Source organism: Tenrec ecaudatus, chromosome 5, assembly GCF_050624435.1.
Source record: "Tenrec ecaudatus isolate mTenEca1 chromosome 5, mTenEca1.hap1, whole genome shotgun sequence".
Taxonomy (NCBI): Eukaryota; Metazoa; Chordata; class Mammalia; order Afrosoricida; family Tenrecidae; genus Tenrec; species Tenrec ecaudatus.
In genome coordinates, this window is record NC_134534.1 from 153,284,690 (window position 1) to 153,304,280 (window position 19,591).

At 43.3% G+C, this 19,591-nt stretch overlaps 1 protein-coding gene across 3 annotated transcripts in view; it reads right to left on the reverse strand.

Annotated features, from left to right (window-relative positions):
- Window positions 1-19,591, reverse strand: part of EEFSEC (eukaryotic elongation factor, selenocysteine-tRNA specific) — a 316,447-nt gene that overhangs the window by 262,939 nt on the left and 33,917 nt on the right. The window lies entirely within an intron of this gene.

Here is a 19,591-nt window from a genome sequence, read left to right on the forward strand (position 1 = left end):
TTTATACAAGTCATTTCCTCAAAAGAGGTACCCAGATTCTGTATTTTGTTCACTTATTTGAGCCACCCTATCTTGTTTCTTCACGAGAACTTAAATTGTCTGTTGTCTTTGAGACACTGTAGTGGTGTTGCATTTCCATTAAATTGGTGATTGTATATTGGTGTGTTCTTAGGCATTTGTTCTGCTTCTTCTCCTAGTTGGTATTCAATCCACTTACCAATCTTTTCCTTTGAAGCTCACAGTTCCAGGATTATCTGTATCTGTTTCATTTGGCCCATGAGTCAGAATCAACTCTATGGCAATGAGTTGGGATTTATTTTTCTTTCAATTGTGTCTTTGTAGTAAAGGGTCTGGGTGGGTTGTCTGTCTGCCTAGTATGACATCTTACTGGAAACCCTCTGCTTGGGGGCAATGAGTTTGTGTTAAAATGGTGGTAAAAATGCAATAATGGTAACGCAGCATGAAAAATATAAACAATGCCACTAAGTTGTCAGTATGGACATTGTTGTGCTGCTGGATGTTTGGGTTTATTTATATTTTCACTATAATAAAGAAAACTCCTTCCTTAAAAAGGGATCCCCCAAAATGTTTCCCTTTTCTCAGCTACACCTTCAGACTGCCATACGTCACTTACCCTGCCACTAGTGGGGCCTTTGGGGAAAGTTCAAGTAGCACTATTCAAAACAAAAATACAACATGCATAGGAAAGTCATGTACTCTTGAGGAAGATGCTTCGGCACAGTCCCTCGCTGGTCTTCCGCTCCACAGTGGTCCCAAGAGGGGAGAGCGGGCCAGTGAAAGTATACTGAGAGCTTAACTCCACTGGAATCATTCTAAATGGCAGTATCTTTGTGTTCTGACTTTTAGTTGTATTTCTAGGGACTAGGGGGGTTAATTGAAGTGTTTTTCTTGGGACTTTTGTGTTATTTAAATACACAGATACATAATTCAACTACAACAACGATTTCCCAGGATAAAATGCTAAGAGGCTGTGGAAAGACCTAAACTTCATAAGCAACTCAAAGACTGAGGCGGTCTCTAAAAAATTTTTAGATGGGGGGGGGGGATGGGGAGAGGGGAATGGAGGGCTGTTAAATGCTTTGTAAAAATAAATGAGTTTTGAGAAATCCAAATGATGGCTGGAGGCTAGAACTGGCCTCTTGGTTTCTCCTTCTCTCTCATCCACAGTCCCACTCCCCCACCCCCATCCCCAATCCTGAAATAACATCGCTTGGGGCCACAACCATCTGTAGCTGCCAGGGAAGGCACAATACATTCAGAAACTCTTGGACCCACATGTCCCGAAGCTCGGAACTACACAAACAAGAAGTTAAGGGCAGGGGGATGGGGAAAGGGAATAAAGGCTGAAAGATTAAAGTTGCAGGCAGAGACAGACAGCTCCGTTTTTTAATAACTGAAAACACGAGTTGGGTTTGAATGTGTTCATTGTTTAGCAGTGGGGGCAGTCTACGCAGGCAGGACTGACTGGCGACAGGGCTGCCTTGCCATTAGAAGTAAGATTTACAGGGGGAGTGGGCTGGGGGGACACAAAGACCTGCATCCTGAGTTCTATTTACCGATGACGATGACGTAGTACCACAGCTAGGTGAGAATCAAATCACTGTCACCCTGGGCAGAGGGGTTCGGGTTAGGGAAAAAAGACAGCACTCAGATCTACTTCACAAGGTAAAAGAACACAAAGGATTGGGTAGCACAGGTCTTCCAGACGTAGCTGCCGGTGGGATTGGTAGGCTGGTACGAGCTTGCTGAGCAGCAACTTGGATCTAGAAGCATAAAAATGCATATAACCTTTGGCTTTATAAATCTACTTCTGGGATTCTTACCCCAGGAAAGAATACAACCCAGAACAGTCCTTGATACACAAAAATATTCTGAGCAGCCTTATTGACAATAGCAAGAAGTCAGAAATAAACTAACATCCAACGCTAGAGGGGCAAGTTAAGTGTTTATTTATTTATAATCTGCCTTACTGCCAAAAGGATGTAAAGCAGCTTACAAAAATACACAGACCAAAGGGAAAAAGGCATCATTTCCCTTAAAAAACGATGAAGCCTGGGCTTGGTTGCATATTATTTATACACTGTGAACACCCAAACTCTTCCAGGGGAGGGGGATAAGATAAGCACACCACCACTAACACCAGCAGCAGTTAGCATTTGCTGAGCACCTACTGTTTGCCCCACAACACACCAGGCTTCACTGAGTCCTCGTTGTAACTTGGCAAGAGACAGGAAACCTCAATTCAACAGGACAAGTCAGTCTGTAAATGACAGGTGCAGGTTCTGAGCAGAGGTGTTTCTAATGCAAAGCCTGCGAGTTGGAATGGATTCAACAGGAGTGGGTTTGGGGTTTTATGCTTTCCACAACGCCACATGCTTAAATAAATTAAACAGTCAGACAATGGAACTAAGAAAGACGTTAAAAATCCTGTTTATTGAAAGTGATTAATGGTGTGAGGAAAATGCTTAGGATAAGATACTTAATTGTAAAAGCAGCAAAACGCCACCTGAAATGCACAATTCCAACCATGTACACTAGATGACTTTAATTTTCTTCCTTATACTTTTGCATGTTATCTAAATCTTCCAAATTGTCCTACATTAGCGTTATAACCAGAAATAAAAATGGTGTTCTATTTTAAGTATCTATACAGGCGCTAATATACAAGTCGACTAAATTCTGGTATCAAAGACACCCTATCAATATGCACACCAACTCGCTTTTGTTCTAAATAGTCACAACATCATGTCATAGAAATCGTACATGTTGACATGAGCAGTGAAAAGCCTTCTCTTCGGTTTCACTGCTCAGAGTATATGAATCGTTTTATTTTGCTCAGAACCTGGTCTTTATAGTCATTTGGAGTTATGTGTCAGTAAAGAGTCATTCTAAATAAGTTTGGTTTTGTTGCATGTGTCACTTCAGATGTAGGCTCTTACCTGCACAAGAGGAGAGTCATGGAACTACTTCCTCTGGCTTTCCCCAGCCTCCTACCTCAACACCCCTCCCACATGGCCTGCAGGCCACACATTCCAAATCCAGGCAGAAAGCTGGCAAGGGAAACCTCCTAGACTTGGCAGTGCTCCCCCAAACCCACCCAGGCCACGCTGCTTCTGGGAGACTGGTTCTCGGCCTGGGCGCCTCATGCCCTTCAAACAGGGATGTACCATTTGCTGAGGTGAAAGACCAGAACTGTCACCAGTTTCTCAACTACTAATCTAGACTTGCCACAAAGTTTGAGATGAATCTATCTCCACAGGGAAACTGGGAAAGCACAACCATCTTTGAAACCTGACAGGGGGAGCACTTCCTGTTACTCTCATCACAGAGAAGAGGATCACACAGCCAGGATCTTCACCCCACTAGATAAATTGGATTTCAGATCTTGTAGACAACAAACTCGAAAGACCAAACGCACTGCCATGGAGTCGAGACTGTAACAGTTTACAGGGGACTAGAAAGCCCCGTCTTCCTCCCTCGGAGCTGCTGGTGGTTTCCCACTCCCGACCACGTGGATGGCAGCCCATCATGTAAGCACTACACCACCAGGGCTCCGAGACAACCAACAGTGTCTCCAAATTCCACTTTGGAATCTATTTTGCTTTTCTCCGCTGGTCACCAACTACTTTGCTCAGGGCCAAGACACAGGCTTGGTTTTCTATTACAAGACAAAAGACTAACAATTTCCCAAGAGCTATTTAATTACTTCTTCAAAACCTGCCTCCTACATTTCCATGGAGTTAATCACCCCCATTGGGAGCGCACACCAGCACTGTAGAGCAATGGAAAATCAGCTGTGTTTTGCTTATCTGAAAAAAGGAGAAAATATTTTAAATACTTTAATACTGAAACAAATATAAAGGAGACAGATTTCTTTCATGTTTCCTCAACTCGAAAACCCACAAAATAGCCTTGCCCCTAGACCTTAAAACAAGTTTGGATAAATCGGCCAAGAGACTTTATTTAAGCAAAGGTTGTGTGAAATACTGACATTGGGAGCCAGTCCCCACACTCAGAGAAGGGGTCGGGCGGAGAGGGACGCTGGTGGAGAAGGGAATGGGAATCAGTCAAAAATAAGTGGCCTAAAGCTCAACCCTGCGCTTTGTGATCCACACCACATCAAGACTGTACTTTTGGCATCCTTGGGGACGCAAATCATATTCCTTTTCAGTGTTCTTTGAGTTTGGGGAACCAAGAGAAGTGCCTAGGGACAAGAGCAGAGCTGCACGGCCCATGGGCAGGGTTTCCCAAGGAGATTCTCAAAGGACAGACGTGCTGACGCTGAGGAATGAGAGGGTGCGCTGCCACCGCGGAAAGAATTTCCCAATGCAACTTCTCCAGGCCTTTTCCTCACCAATGCAGTTTTCCATTTTCTTAAAATTTCCTTGGAAAACGCCTCCAAAATTGGCCTGGAATTTAGGAACTATCTATGAAGATTTACCCTTTGAGATTCAAAAAGACAGTTGCCATAACCTTCTGACCGGAATTTAGCTGGCCCATTAGATCCCCTTAGAAACCAGGTGTGATTTAACCATTTTGTTTGTTTGTTTGTTGTTTTGTTTTTTAAAGAACCCTAAAGAGGCCACCCACTGATGGCAGAGATATTTGTAAATACCTTTTGTTTGTAATAAACCCATGCAGGAATGCCCTGGACCCTTAGACAGAGAGATCTGCTGACACCAGGTCTCCCTGTCCTTTGGAGAAAGTAAGGCAAAGACATGGCAGAGCAGCACTGCCTAGGGAAATGGCTTTGGAATTGGGCAACCTCTCTTGAAATCCTGGTATTTCAACTAACTAGTGTTTGACCTTAAGTCCACCACTTCCCCTTGCTGTGCTTACTACGCCATCCATAAACGGAACCCATGAGACCATCCTTACATGGTTGCTCTGAGGATTATATAAGATGATGCACATAAAGCACACAGGCATGACAGCTGGTACAAAGCAGAGAAGTGCACTCACTTCAGAAGGAGACAAGCACTAAATAACTGAATGAAGAATGAATGCAGGAAAATGTATCCCTGTCGATCCCTAGGCCAGGGGGCTCCCCGAGCAGGAGTCTTCTCAGAAGCTGTAGAGTCCAAGGTCTCTCTCAGCCTGACAGCCCACCACCAAAGTTGCTGGAGAGCGAAACCTCTGTCGTTTGCAGCGTCCCAGTGGCCAACCCTTTACATTGGCTGACCTGGAAATTAACTTTGTTTGGATCCCTGATGGTAGGAGAACATCCATTAATTCTCCCCAAGGCCAGGCAGGAGAACCTGAATGAGATCAAAGGAAAATAGAAGTGAGGTCTTAGGGAGACCCACTTCCAAGGAAGAGTGTCGTTATTAATAATTAGAAAGTATCCTGATGTGGTCACTCTGTCAAGCACTTCAAACATATCACCTTGTCGGGACCCTCACAACACCCCTGAGAGTTGAGTGACATTGCTCCTATTTTGTCAAGTCAGATCATGTAGCTGATAAGTAGTGATAATAACATTTGAACCTACACTCTAAGCCTGTACTCGCTTCTACAATGGCAGATAGGCCCCTCAAGTAAATAGGCATGCACCCCTACTCAGTGAGTGAGTGGGACAGTCTCTAGAAGAAAGAAAATATCAAGTAAAGCCCATTCTACATTATTGCCATTACTGAACAATTTCAAGCAAGTTTTCCACATCTCATGTGCCCCTTCCCTATTAGACATGGCGGTCCCTCCTACCAACATCCCAAGTGCTCAATAAATACTGTGGAAATAATTAGTGAATTAATTGATGAGTTAAAGAAATATAAAAACAAACAATTAAATCAAGAGGATGTTTAATAAAAGAAAAACAGAAGAAGTTACAGACGAAATCCGTGCAAGAGTAGTAATAAAACAACCCTCAAACTCTCTGCCATCGAGTGGATTCCAACTCAGAGCATCTCTACAGGGTAGCATAGAACTACACTTGCAGGATTCCGAGAGTAGAAAGCCTTATCTTTCTCCCAAGGGGCAGCTAGTGGGTTCAAGCTGTTGACCTTGTCACGAGCAGCTCAACACATAAACCACTAAGCCACCAGGGCTCCTGCGCAAGGATGCAAACACTCTAAAAATAGAGTTAAGCTCCAGAAGACCCCTGACTATCTTGACACAGAGCAATAGGTGTCCCAGGTGTGAGGGGAAGGAGGTGGGGGGGATGTCTGGCTCCAACAGTGCATGTGCATCCTTTCCTGAGCCTGTTAGATGTCTGTAGCACCACCTTGGTCTTGGAAACAAGTGGTGTCGGGGCACCATAGTGCTGCATCAGAACCACATGGCACTTTACTGAAGGACAAGCACCATGACAAGGGTCCCAGGCCACACAGCGAGGACTAGAGGGGCTCAAGATCAACTGACTGGCACCACGCCAGCATTGGACCTTCTAACCTAGCTCTATGCCAGCCAGCCACACCATGGCTAAGACTTGACTCTCAATAAGCTAACTTTGACTGCTTTTTTGAAAACCCACTTTTTTTTCCCCTTGAGGGAAAGTCTATAGCACTTTATGCAAAGTTTAAAAGGAAGCCTTATATGATTGGCATAAATGGGAAACCGCCACAATGCCAAAATTTAAAAATCACCATAAAAACACAATAAAAATTAAACAATATTTCTCCGCTCTGGCCTTCTGTGAAGCACTGCTTCGGCCTCTGGTTATGAAGGAAGCTGGATGAGGCCTGGGGGACCAGCACCGCCCCATGCTCTCTTCTTGCCATGGGCAGCAGGAGTGCAAGAGGGCTCAAAGGAGCAGAATTTCTTACTGGGTTCTATGAAGGTCTTCTGTCTTCTTGTGAAAAGGATATCCAATTTGGAGAATGCTGTTTCTCACTATCTCCCCCCGTGCTAAGGTACCAAACCTGGGCACGAGACCCCTAGGGCTAAGCCACACACCACCATCCAGCTCTGTACACAGACAATGCAGAGCTAGGGCTGAGGCAGTTCTTCACACATAACATATCCTCAGTCCAACTCCCAGGTAAGGAGGGCCAAAAAGACAGCAGGTGGTTGCGACTGGAGCAGGATCCAGGAAGTCAACAAGGCCCTGACAACACATGGCAGCAAAGCAGGAGCCTTGGGGCGTGGGGTGATGCCAGCAAACTCTGCCAATGAGGCAGCCCGAGCAAAGGGAGGCTGCTGTACACTGCACTTTGCTTGTACAGTGAAATGGACAAGACCGTTTGGAAATAGTCAATTAGATGTGATACTGTGGAATAATAACACCAAAGGTCGGGAGTGGAACACATTAGCTATGCATTCCAAATACCTGATTCCAGGGCCGGTCTGCAAGGCAGATACTTTCACCATCTAGTACAAAGGGTCAACAATACCAAGGCTGCCAAACCATTGCCTGGGGGTAACATGGCAGCTGGCCAGGAACCCAAAAGCTGCACCTGATTGGCATAAAACAAAGTCGAATGGAGCCCCTTTCATCTACCCCACAAAAGAGGGCCCCAAAGATGCTGGCCCAGCTTGCTGCTCCTCGGCTAGTCTGCCTGCCAGACCTCATGCAGAGTGGGGCAGAGGTCTCACCCCTCTCTCCGTACCCACACCCATCTGTTCTAAGCACCCCTCCCCTCTTTGAAAAAACACTGTTCATTTCCCTAGAGTTGGTCACCAAGTCTGGCCAGTCTGTCCCCTAACTTGATATTTTTCTTCCTCTCTGCCCTTCAGACCCCTATCCAACCTCCTGTCTTGATCTGCCCCAGACTCCAAAAGGGTCTGCGGTTTCTATTCCCTCAGCCCTCCATCAGCCCATGGATACCGGGTGAACTTCAGAACTTTAGACGACATTCACTATCCTGCATAAAACCCTTCCAAGTCTCCTACTGCCTCCCAACCATGTCTTACCCTCCTGGTCTGGGATACATGGGCCTCATCAATTGGCTCTGACCTACTTTACCAGCTCACACCGTTCACTCATCACACCATCGTCTGTCTAAATCCAACTGATTCTTTCAACGCTCACAGCCACTGCACAGACTGTCTCCTTTTCCTGAAACTTCCATCTCAACTTGGCCTCTGGGACAACAAACAAATGTCGTTTCCTGACTGCCTCACAGCCCCCAGAGAGCTCTCTATAGCCCGACTATGGCACACCTTGGGGAGCCCTGATGGCACAAGAGGCCACGCACTGAGCTGCTAACCACAAGGCCAATGACTCAAACCCGCTCGTCAAGAGGAGGTTGTCAGCTCCTGTAAAGTCTCAGGAGCCAAAGGGGAATGCTCCTCTGTCCTACAGGGTTGCTATCCTGTCACGTGAATCCACGGTCCACTAAGGTAGTGGTAATTGTCTCTTCTCTTACAAGCAACAGAATTATTTTTTCTTTCTCTTTTTCTTTGGTGAAAATATATGCCACAAAAGATATAAAAGGGGGCTTTCAAAAAGTTCATGGAAAAAATGGAATTAAAAGCCCATGGAAATATCCATGAAGTTTTTTATGCCCCTTGCATCCATTCAACAATGTCTACATGCAGAATTCAGTGGCATTGATTGTATTCTTCAAGTTGTGTCACCTTTCTCAATATCTTTTTTTCCAAATTATTTCACCATCATCAACTCATCTCCGAAGCTACTTACTAGGCTCTGGAACTGGTGTTGTTAATTTGATAGCATACACATGCTTCTTCAAAAGAGCATGCGACTGTAAGTAGACATTCTTTACTAATCAAGCTAAATTCGTGTTTTAAAGACTATTTAAGGGAATATTTTCAGTTTAAGGTTTAATGATTTCCAATAGCTTTTATTTGGGAAAACTCTGGATTCCATGAGAATTTGAAATTCTGCTCCACATTTTACTCTTTTTTGATCAGGATTCTTATATATAATCTATTATCAGAGCCTTCAATAATAGTAGCCAGGCACCATCCAGATCTCCTGGTCTTCATGGCTTTAAAAAAAAAAAAAGCAGTTCCTAATGGAGCCATTGACTAATTTATCAAAAAGATAAATCAGCAGCCTTACTCTCTAGCCTCGCGCATTATTTCCATCAGATGTACCCATTTCTAGGCTTCCTGGTTTCTCAACCTCTTCTTTCCAAGTTTCAAATTCCCAAAGAGAACATCCTTTCAACCCCTCTTGCTTCACATATAGAAGGGGTACCCAAATAAAAGCTCCTCTGGACGGAGCTTTTGTGGTATGCATCTTCCCACCCCAACCCCATCCCCCAGGCGAGCATCCAGCAACTTGCTCTCAGTTAGTGCACCCAGTGGGGTTGTCTGGGAAGGTTCTCTGGGGTCACTGTGAATTTTTTCATAAAACCAGCTTCGCTTGAATCTCGTTTTTTGTAATGGCCGATTTAAGAGGAAAGCGTTCAGCTGTGAAATTATGTTTCCTCCTCAGGAAAAATGCCACAGAAACTGGTGTGATATTGAACCCAACTTACAAGAACAGGGCTCTGGGAAAAACTCAAGTGTAGGAGTGTTTGTCTTATTTCAAAAAAGGTGGTATCGATTGATGACAAACCTTGTTCTGGATGTCCATCAACTTCCCGAGCCAACAAAAATGTCCACTCCTACACAGGCCATTTGGAACTCGTTCCACCAGGTCAAACTGTTAATCTAGCTCTCTATTTAGAAGATCTGAAAAGACTGCCTAACAGTATGAGACAAAAAAGGCCTGATTTGTGGCCGATGTGGAACTGGTTTTACCACCACCTGCTCACACAACTGCTCACTCAGTCATCTCAGTGTGCCAGCTTTGGGCAAAAAACAACATTGCCTCTCTTGCCCCATGCACCTTACTCACCTGACCTGGCTCTATGCAACTTATTTTTGTTTTCTCAAATGAAGAGGGACATGAAAGGTCAGCAATTTGATGACACAGAAGAGTAGAGATAAAAACGAGGGTGGTGACATCCAAACAGATGAGTTTGAAAAATGTTTCCAAGAATGGAATCACAGATTTGACGATTGTATTAAGTGTAATGGAGAGTACATTGAAGGTGATAAGATTGTTTTATTAAAAAAATTTATATACATCTTTGAAAAAAAAATCAGTTTTTTGGGGGGGAGTGGGATACCCCCTCGTATATACCTGGAAAATTAAATATGGATGGAGACAAGGGCAGTTAGGGTCACTAGGCTCAACTGTGGTCCCTGGGAGCCCACTCGTGCAAACAGGGTAGTCAAAGATGGGAAACATGGTGGAGTCTTGTCAATCCTGCCAGCTGGTATTTACATCTCATTTCCAGAATCAAGGTTTGAACTCCAAATATAATGGCATTGTTAAGCTGAGGGACAATGCTCAGAGCACTCTCAGAAAACTTTCTACCATTCAAGTGACATGACAGTCCAGAAACGTTAGTGAACTCTGAATTGCGGGAAAAACAAAGTCCTCTATATGGGTCAATAATAATCTATCATTATTACCTCTTACAGGAAAGTCTGGGACAAATGCATTACAGAATGTAGAATTTTTCTAAGGAAATTCCATATGAGGATAAATATACAGAGCAGTGGAACAGAATTGAGAAGCTAGAAATAGACCTCCTCACTGATGGTAAGTTGATTTTTGGCAAGGGTGCCAAAACAATGCAGTGGGGTGGAGAGTAGGGGTGAGAGCGTCATCTCTTTAACAAACTAGGACAATGAATGTCTACAGCAAAAGAATTAGCTTGATACCCTACCTCACTTCATATTAAAAATAACTCCAAGTTGATAAAAAACCTAGAGCTAAAACTATAAAAACCATTAGAAGAAAACATAGTGATAAATATTTGTGATCTTGAACTAGACCATGTTTATATATACGACACAAAAAACGCATGCAAGAAAAAGTAGATAACTAAAGATCATCTAAATCAAAAACTCTGGTGTTTCAGAAGATACTATCAAGAACATGAAAGACAACCTAAATATTTATAAATTTTATATCTGAGAAGAAATTATCTTGATTATTTTTTCTTTTTTTTCAAATGTTTGAAGTAAACTTATATGTCACTAAAGACTCCACGTCCACTTCAGTTTTACTTTTCCTCCATTTTCAGCCTCTCAGACCAATGTTTAGATAAATAATCCAACTTATAAATGGGTGAATAGCCAAGGACAGCAGCTCTCAACCTGTGGGTTGTGACCCCTTTGGGGGTTGAACAACCCTTTCACAGGGGTCACCTAAGACCATTGGAAAGCACATATTTCCGATGGTCTTAAGAACTGAGACACCGCTCCTCTATCCTTCTCCAGGCAGGTCCGCCTACATGCAGATATGCCCACATATGAGTACCCCATGTGAAGACTGTTACGCATGCTACACCATGCTTCAAGACAACATTTCATTTATTTGTATAGAAATAAATATTTCACAATACATAATTACATCGTTTTTGTGATTAATCACTATGCTTTAATTATGTTGAATTTGTAACAATGAAAACACATCCTGCATATCAGATATTTACACTATGATTCATGACAGTAGCAAAATGACCGTTATGAAGTAGCAACGAAAATAATTTTATGGTTGGGGGGTCACCACAACATGAGGAACTGTATCAAAGGGTCGCAGCATTTGGAAGGTTGAGAACCACTGGTATAGAAAGTTCTGTATGTATGTGTATATATGTATATATATATATCAAATTAAATGAAGGGGGAAGTGCAGAGTGGAGACCCAAGGCCCAAGTGTCAACCAATGGAGATCCCCTCATAGAGGGGTTTAGGAGAGGAGATGGGTTAATTAGGGTGTGAGGTAGTATCGATGAAGAACACAGCTTTCCCCCAGATCCTGGATGCTTCCTCCCCCCAACTACCATGATCCGAATTCTACCTTGCAGGGCTGGATAGGACAGAGGCTGTACACTGGTGCATATGAGGGTTGGAGGTACAGGGAATCCAGGGTGGATGATACCTTCAGGACCAAGGGTGTGAGGGACGATGCTGGGAGAGTGGAGGGTGAGTAGGTTGGAAAGGGGGAACTGATTACAAGGATCCACATGTGACCTCTTCCCTGGGAGAGGGACAGCAGAGAAGGGGGGAAGGGAGACTCCGGATAGGGCAAGATATGACAAAATAACGATGTATAAATTACCAAGGGCATATGAGGGAGGGGGGAATGGGGAGGGAGGGGGGGGAAAAAAAAGAGGACCTGATGCAAGGGGCTTAAGTGGAGAGCAAATGCCTTGAGAATGATTGGGGCAGGGAATGTATGGATGTGCTTTATACAATTGATGTATGTATATGTATGGATTGTGGTAAGAGTTGTATGAGTCCCTAATAAAATGTAAAAGAGAAAAAAATGATTAGGGCAAAGACTGTACAGATGTGCTTTATACAATTGATGTATGTATATGTATGAACTATGAAAAGAATTGTATGAGCCCCAATAAATTGTTAAAATAAATAAATAAATAATAAAAAAAAAGAAAGTTCTCAAAAACAGACATACAATGGCCCATAGGCATAAGTTATCTTTATCACGAAGATCACAATTTCCAACTACTGGTCTCTCTTTGTTTCCAACTTTCCCATCCCAATCACCAATAATTAGCAATGGATCTTGACTGCATGTCTGATTTCAGACTGCAAAAGTTGGTCAAATATTTACTCTTCATCTTTGACGCGAGATGCTGGTGGATGTGTAAATGTGAAAACTAGCCATCTTAACTGGCCATTCCTGTAGGCTATTATCCTTTCCCTTCCGATAACCACTGTTGCTTAGTCTGTGATATCTTAATATTCTCTACTTAATCACTAGAATTCACAGATAAAATTCATGAGTAAAGCGTTTATTAAGGATGTTAACAAGTTATAATGCCAGAGAGAAATGCTCAGATTGAAATGTTTATCAGGACTTTACAAAGTTCTCTCAGGTCTGCTAATAAATAAATACCCAAAATGCACACCACTCTGCTGTACACCACAACCTGAAGGCAATTCAATTCAAGTTCCATAGGGCAGCAAAGTCCAGCTTCCTGAATTAAGTGCCCAGAGGCACACCCTCCAGTAAACCTCAGCTCACTTCTGTTAGGCATTCAGCTCCACTTCTGTGAGTCAACATGTCCAACATCCCCAATTAAATGCCCAAAGGCAGCCTACTCAAAAAGCCAACCTCTACATAAAAACCCCTAGGTTGGGAAGGCCATCACTCTGTTCTATGCTTGGAATCCTGGTTCTGTTGCTGCGCCTCTGATCATACAGCTGTCTTCTGGCTCCAGGAGGTTCAATGGGCAAGGATCTCCAATCAGAGGTATAAATATAGGCATGTATATATGTAAATATATTTATATATAATGATAAGGATATAGGTCTATTTACAGACATTTATATGTTAAGTATACAGGTAGCAGATGGACATTGGGCCTCTACGAAAGTCCTCCCTCGATGAAAAACCATTTTGTTCTAATAACCTGGCATTCTGTGATGCTCACCTTCCTGACACAATTGCTGAAGACAAAATGGGTACATAAGCAAATATGGTAAAGAAAGTTGATGGTGCCCGGCTGTTAGAAGATATAGCGCCTGGGGTCTTGATGGCTTGAAGTTAAACAGCAGCCCTCTAGCAGGGAAGCAACAAAGCCCACATGGGAAAAGCACACCAGTCTGTGTGATCACGAAGTGTCGACAGGATCAGGTATCAGGCAATCAGAAAACCCAAAACAAACAATCACATCGATGTGAATGTGGGGGTTGGAGTGGCTACCCAAAGCCCATCTGTAGACAATTGGACATCCCCTCACAGAAGGGACATAAGGAAAGGACGAGCCAGCCAGGGTTTAGTAGAGCACCGACAAAACACACAACACTCCTCTAGTTCTTTAATGCTTCCTACCCCCCACTATCTACGGTTGCTGCAAGCCGAGCGCTCACTCCTACCCCCCACTATCATGACCCCAGTTCTACCTTACAAATCCAGCAAGACAGTAGCACGTACACTGGTACAGACAAGAGCTCTCGACACATGGAATCCAGGACAGATAAACCCCTCAGGAACAATAAAGGGAATAGCAATACCAGGAGGGTAGGGGGCTGATGGGGGGAGAAGGGGGAGAAAGGGGTAATCAATTGCAATGATTGATGTATAACTCCCACCCCAGGGGGCAAATAACAGAAACGTGGGTGAAGGGAGATAGTAGTGTAAATAATTTATAATTTATCAAGGAGTCCTGAGGGTAGGAGGGTGGGGGAGGGAGGGAGCTGATACCAAGGGTTCAAATAGAAAGAAAATGTTTTGAAAATGATGATGGCAACATATGTACACATTTGCTTGATACAATTCATATATGGATTGTTAGAAAAACTCTAAGAGCCCCAATAAAAGAAAAAGGGGTGGGAGGGGAAAGGTGGTACTCCAGGGAATCCTGTTCATCATAATGACTCACAGGTGCATCCTATCACTATCTTCCCCGACTTTCTTACCAGACCCAGGCAGACAAAGGTTGTTTAGTGCGAGTTAGAGATTTGAGCTAGAAGAGCCACATTAAATAATTCACTGCCCTTCAGAGTCTACTCCAACTCATACATCTGGAAATGTTCTTCTGACGGTGAATGTGACACTGTTCCACTTCTCAGTTCCAGCACAGACCATATGACTGTCCGATTCAGAATGACCGATAGCATTCATTTCAGCCTGGGCTATCAATCTTCAAGCATTCCATTTTACTTTTGACAACTTCCAACTCTCCTTAATTCATACTTCAAACATTCCATTTTCTAATTGCTAATATGTATTAGGGAGCCCTGGTGCTTATGAGTTGAGCTGCTAACTGCAAGGTCCACAGTTTGAAATCACTAGCCTCTCTCTGGGTAAAAGACGGGGCTTTCTACTCCGGTAAAGGGTTACAGTCTCAGAAACTCACAGGCGTAATTCCACCCTGAACTATAGGGTTGCTTGAATCAAAATCAACTCAATGGCAGTGAGTTTGGTTTTGGTATTTATAGCTCTTTCTTCTCATTTAGAGTAATGCTACATCGGCTATTGAAGTTCCTGTCTTTAATACTTTAAAACCTCTTTAAAATGTTAAAAGATGTCACTTTGAGATCTAAGATGCACCTGACTCAAGCCATGGTATTTTCAAAAACCTCTTATGTATGTGAAAGCTGGATAATAATTCAGGAAAACCGGAGAATTGATGTATTAGAATTATGAAGCTGGCAGAAAATTTTGAAAATACCATGAATTGCCAAAAGGACATACAAATCTGTCTTGGAAGAAGTATGGGATGCTCCTTAGAATAAGTATGGCATATCATTGTGTGCTCATCTTCCCATTACAATTGAAGACAAATGGGTGCATGAGTAAATGTGGTAAAGAAAGCTGATGGTGCCCGGCTAGCAAAAGATATAGCGTCTGGGGTCTTAAAGGCTTGAGGGTAAAAAAGAGGTCATCTAGCTCAGAAGCAACAAAGCCCACATGGAAGAAGCACACCAGCCTGTGCAATCACAAGGTGTCAAAGGGATCAGGTATTGGGCATCAAAAAACAAAAACTCCTATCATTGTGAATGCGGGGGAGTGTAGATTGGGGACCCAAAGCCCATCTGTAGGCCACTGGACATCCCCTTACAGAAGAGTCACGGGGAGAAGACAAGACAGTCAGGATGCAGTGTAGCAAGGATGAAACATACAACTTTCTTCTCATTCTTAAAGGCTTCCTCTTCCTCCCTGCTCCCACTATCAAGATCCCAATTCTACCTTACAAAGTCGGTTAGACAAGAGGATGTACACTGGTACAGATAGGAACTGAAAATACAGGGAATCCAGGACAGATGATCCCTTCAAGACCAGTAGTGAGAGTGGCAATACTGGGAGGGTGGAGGGAAGGTGGGGTGGAAAGTGGGAACCAATTACAGGGATCTACATATAACCTCCTCCCTAGGGGAGGGACAATAGAAAAAAAAGTAGGTGAAGGGAGACATCGGACAGTGTAAGATATGACAAGAAAATAATAATTTATAAATTATCAAGGGTTCATAGAGGGGGTAGCGGGGAGGGAGGGGCAAAAATGAGGAGCTGATCCCAAGGGCTCAAGTAGAAAGCAATGTTTTGTGAATGAGGGCAACAAATGTACAAATGTGCTTGACACACAATGGATGGATGGATGGATGGATTGTGATAAGAGTTGTACGAGCCCCCAGTAAAATGATTAAAAAAGAATAAGTATGGCGAGACTTCATCTCACCCATTTTAGACATACTAGCAGTTCTTACAGAAAGATATTAATAGTGAAGTAGAGGGTCAGTGAAAATTAGAAAGCCCATCAAAGACATGCACGGACAAAGTGGCTTCAACAATGAGCTGCAACATAACAGCAGTGATTATGAGGGTGACGTAGGGCCCGGAAGTGCTTCATTCTGTTGTGTTCACACATAGGGTAGTTATGAATCAGAGCTAACTCTGTAAGTGCCTACCACAACAGGTGGCTACAATCAATAAAATAGGCAATAACAAGTGTTGGTGAAAATAAAGAGAAATATCAGCAGATGGGCTTTTGGCCTCTACTTAAATATTACCTCTGTACAAGAACGGTTTGTTCTAATAATGTGGCATTGTATGATACTCACCTTCCCAACACAATCACTGGAGACAAAATAGATGCATAAGCAAATGTGGTGACGAAAGTTGATGGTGCCCCACTACTAAAAGAGCATCTAAGGTCTTAAAAGCTCGTAATTAAACAAGCGGCCATCTAGCTGACAAGCAAGAAAGCCTACATGGAAGAAGCACACCAGGCTGTGTGATTGTGAGGTGTCGACAGGAATAGGTATCAGAAGTTCAAAAACAAGCAAACAAATTGAGGTGAAGGGGTGTGGATGTAGTGGAGACCCCAAATCCACCTGTAAGATAATTGGACACTCCCTCTCAGAAGGGCTACAAGGACAGGATGATAAGTCGGGGGTTCAGTATAGCACTGATGAACCACATTACTATCCCTTAGTCCTTTATTATTTCCTCCCCTTACTATTATGGTTTTTATTTGTTTTACATCATTAATCCTGTCAGACATGTGTATGTTCATTTGTACTTAAGATCGCTTGATACATGAAAGCCAAGCTAGATAACCCTTCAGAAATAGTAATAGGAATAACAGTTCCTGAGGGGATGGGAAGAGAGAGCGGGGAGGGGGCAAAGGGGAGCTGATAGAGTTGAAGACTGTATAACCCCGCTCAAGAGGAGCGAACAACAGAATTGTATGTGAATGGGTATATTGGATGATGTAAGATACAGCAAAAAATTTTTTTAAAAATAAAAGTAAGAGTTCCTTGGGGGATAGAATGGGGGAAGGAGTAGATAGAGGGGAGCTGATATCAAGAAGAAAGTAAATGTTTTGAAACTGATAGTGGTAAGAATTGTACAATACTGCTTGATATGAATGAACTATGGAATCTTATACTATGTCAGAGTTCCCAATAAAATTATTACTAAATAAATAGATAGATAAATAATTAAATGAAATTACACAATTTGGCAGTTTCTCAAAAGTTAAACATAGTTACCATATTACCCAACAATTCCTCTACTCCTAGATATATACCCAAAAGAACTAAAAACACACAAAGACTGAAACATAAATTTTCATAGCAGTATTATTCACAATCGCCCAAAGATGGGAACAAACTACGGTAAATGTCTACTAACTGAGAAGTGGATTAAAGTTAAAGAGGGCACGTCTATCCCTGGGGAGTCCTCAAGGCCATGACCTGATCAAGGGGCTGTGTTGTTGTTGTGAGGTGCCCTCGAGTCGGTTCGGACGCAGAATGATCCAGTGTACAAGCAAACAAAAAAGGCCCGTCCTGCACCATCCTAACCATCGCTCTGCTTGAACTTACTGCTGCAGCCCCCACATCAATCCAATTCATTGAGGGCCGTCCTCTTTTCCAGGGCTCTTCTATAGCACCAAGCATGATGCCGTCCTTTTCTCCGGATAGCATGCTCAGAGTACGTGAGACACAGTCTAGCCCTCCTCGTTGCTAAGGAGCACTTTGGCTGTAGCTCCTCCCAGGCAGATGTGCTGGTTTCTTGGCAGTCCATAGCAATTTCAGTATCCTTCACCAGCACAATTCACATGCTTCAATGCTTCTTTAGCCTCCTTATTCAGAGCCCAACTGACGCAGGCATCACAGGTGACTGAAAATACCTTGGCTCGAGTCAAGGACACCTTAGTCCTCAAAGTGACACCCTTCCTCTGCCACACTTTAACGCGCTCTTGGGCAGCTGTATTCCATCCCAACTGCTGCCTGCTCTCAGAGCTGATTACGTGGCGCTCGATCCCATCATGGAGATGATTATGCTGTGTAAGAGCACATGGTGGGGGATTCCTGACACACTCCTGAGAACCTCTGCTTGGTAAAGTAAGAGTGCCCGGAAAGGAGAAGAAGGTCCTCCAGCTGGCCTGACACGGCGGCTGCAGCAATGGGCTCACGCCTAGGAGCAACTGTGAGGGTGGCCCAGGACTGGACGGTGCTTCCTTCTGTTGTGCACGGGGTCACGATGGGGTGGAGCCAATTTATACTATGGAATATACATGCAATATATATGCAATGCACTAAGAGGGATGGGGCAATTGCCTATCATCAAACTAAATAAAAATACCTTCAGTCCATTCAGAACAGCTTCTGTATCCAACTTTAAAATTCAGCTTTTAGATTTAAGGATAAAGTATGTGAGTCTGTATTTCTTAGTACAGCTAAGTAAAGGTGCAAAGCAGCCACTGCTGAAGTGCAATTACAAATCGCCAACGGAGAATGAGAGTAGACTAAAGACTGCTCAGTGTCCCTCCAAAATTTTGTTAATCTGAAAAACATGCAAAGGATGTACTATAGCTATAGAGAAGAAATCTAATTCTTTAAGAGATAAACAGAAAGATACCTTTCATTTCAACAGAATCAAAACAGTATGTAATCACTAACAATAACATGCATAAAGATCAAGTAATAACATGCAATATAACATATTAAGTCTAAGCAAAATTACAGTTGTAAGTAAACACACGGGTGTGTTATTGTGAATCCATGCTTAAGACATGCTTTTTAAACTTGCAAGAAAGCATTAAAGTATTTGGTGATGGGACTTGATGGTGTTGGAAGGCCAGAGCAGTTAAATACACATATTTGGCCCTTTTCCTGCTCTCTATTTGCTCCCATCACCTCTCAGAGGAGCGATGGAAGAGTGGTCCACGGCTACACAAAGGAGCCCAGGGGCATGTATTGCTTCTCCTAGCAGCAGTCTATAATATTGTGTCTTTGTAGGCACATCTGGACCACGGAACACACACACACACACACACACACACACAGCCCCTAAAGTCCCATGAGGAGCCTTGGGGAAAGCAGTGGTTAAGCGCTAGGTGGCTAACCAAAAGGCCAACAGTTCAAACCTGTCCGTCGCTAGATGAGTGAACGATGTGCAGTCTGCTTCCAGAAAGACGACTGCCCTGGAAGCCCTCTGGGGTGGTTCTGCTCGGCCTGCAGGGTCGCCAAGGGTCAGAATCAACTTAACAGCAGTGGGTTTTTGAAGTTCTACACGTTCACATCGTGAACAGAGATACCCAACAGAGATACCCAACAGAGAATGGTTATATGTAGAGTCATTCTATGAACATGTGAAAGATCCTCAAACCTCTTATCTCCAGAATAG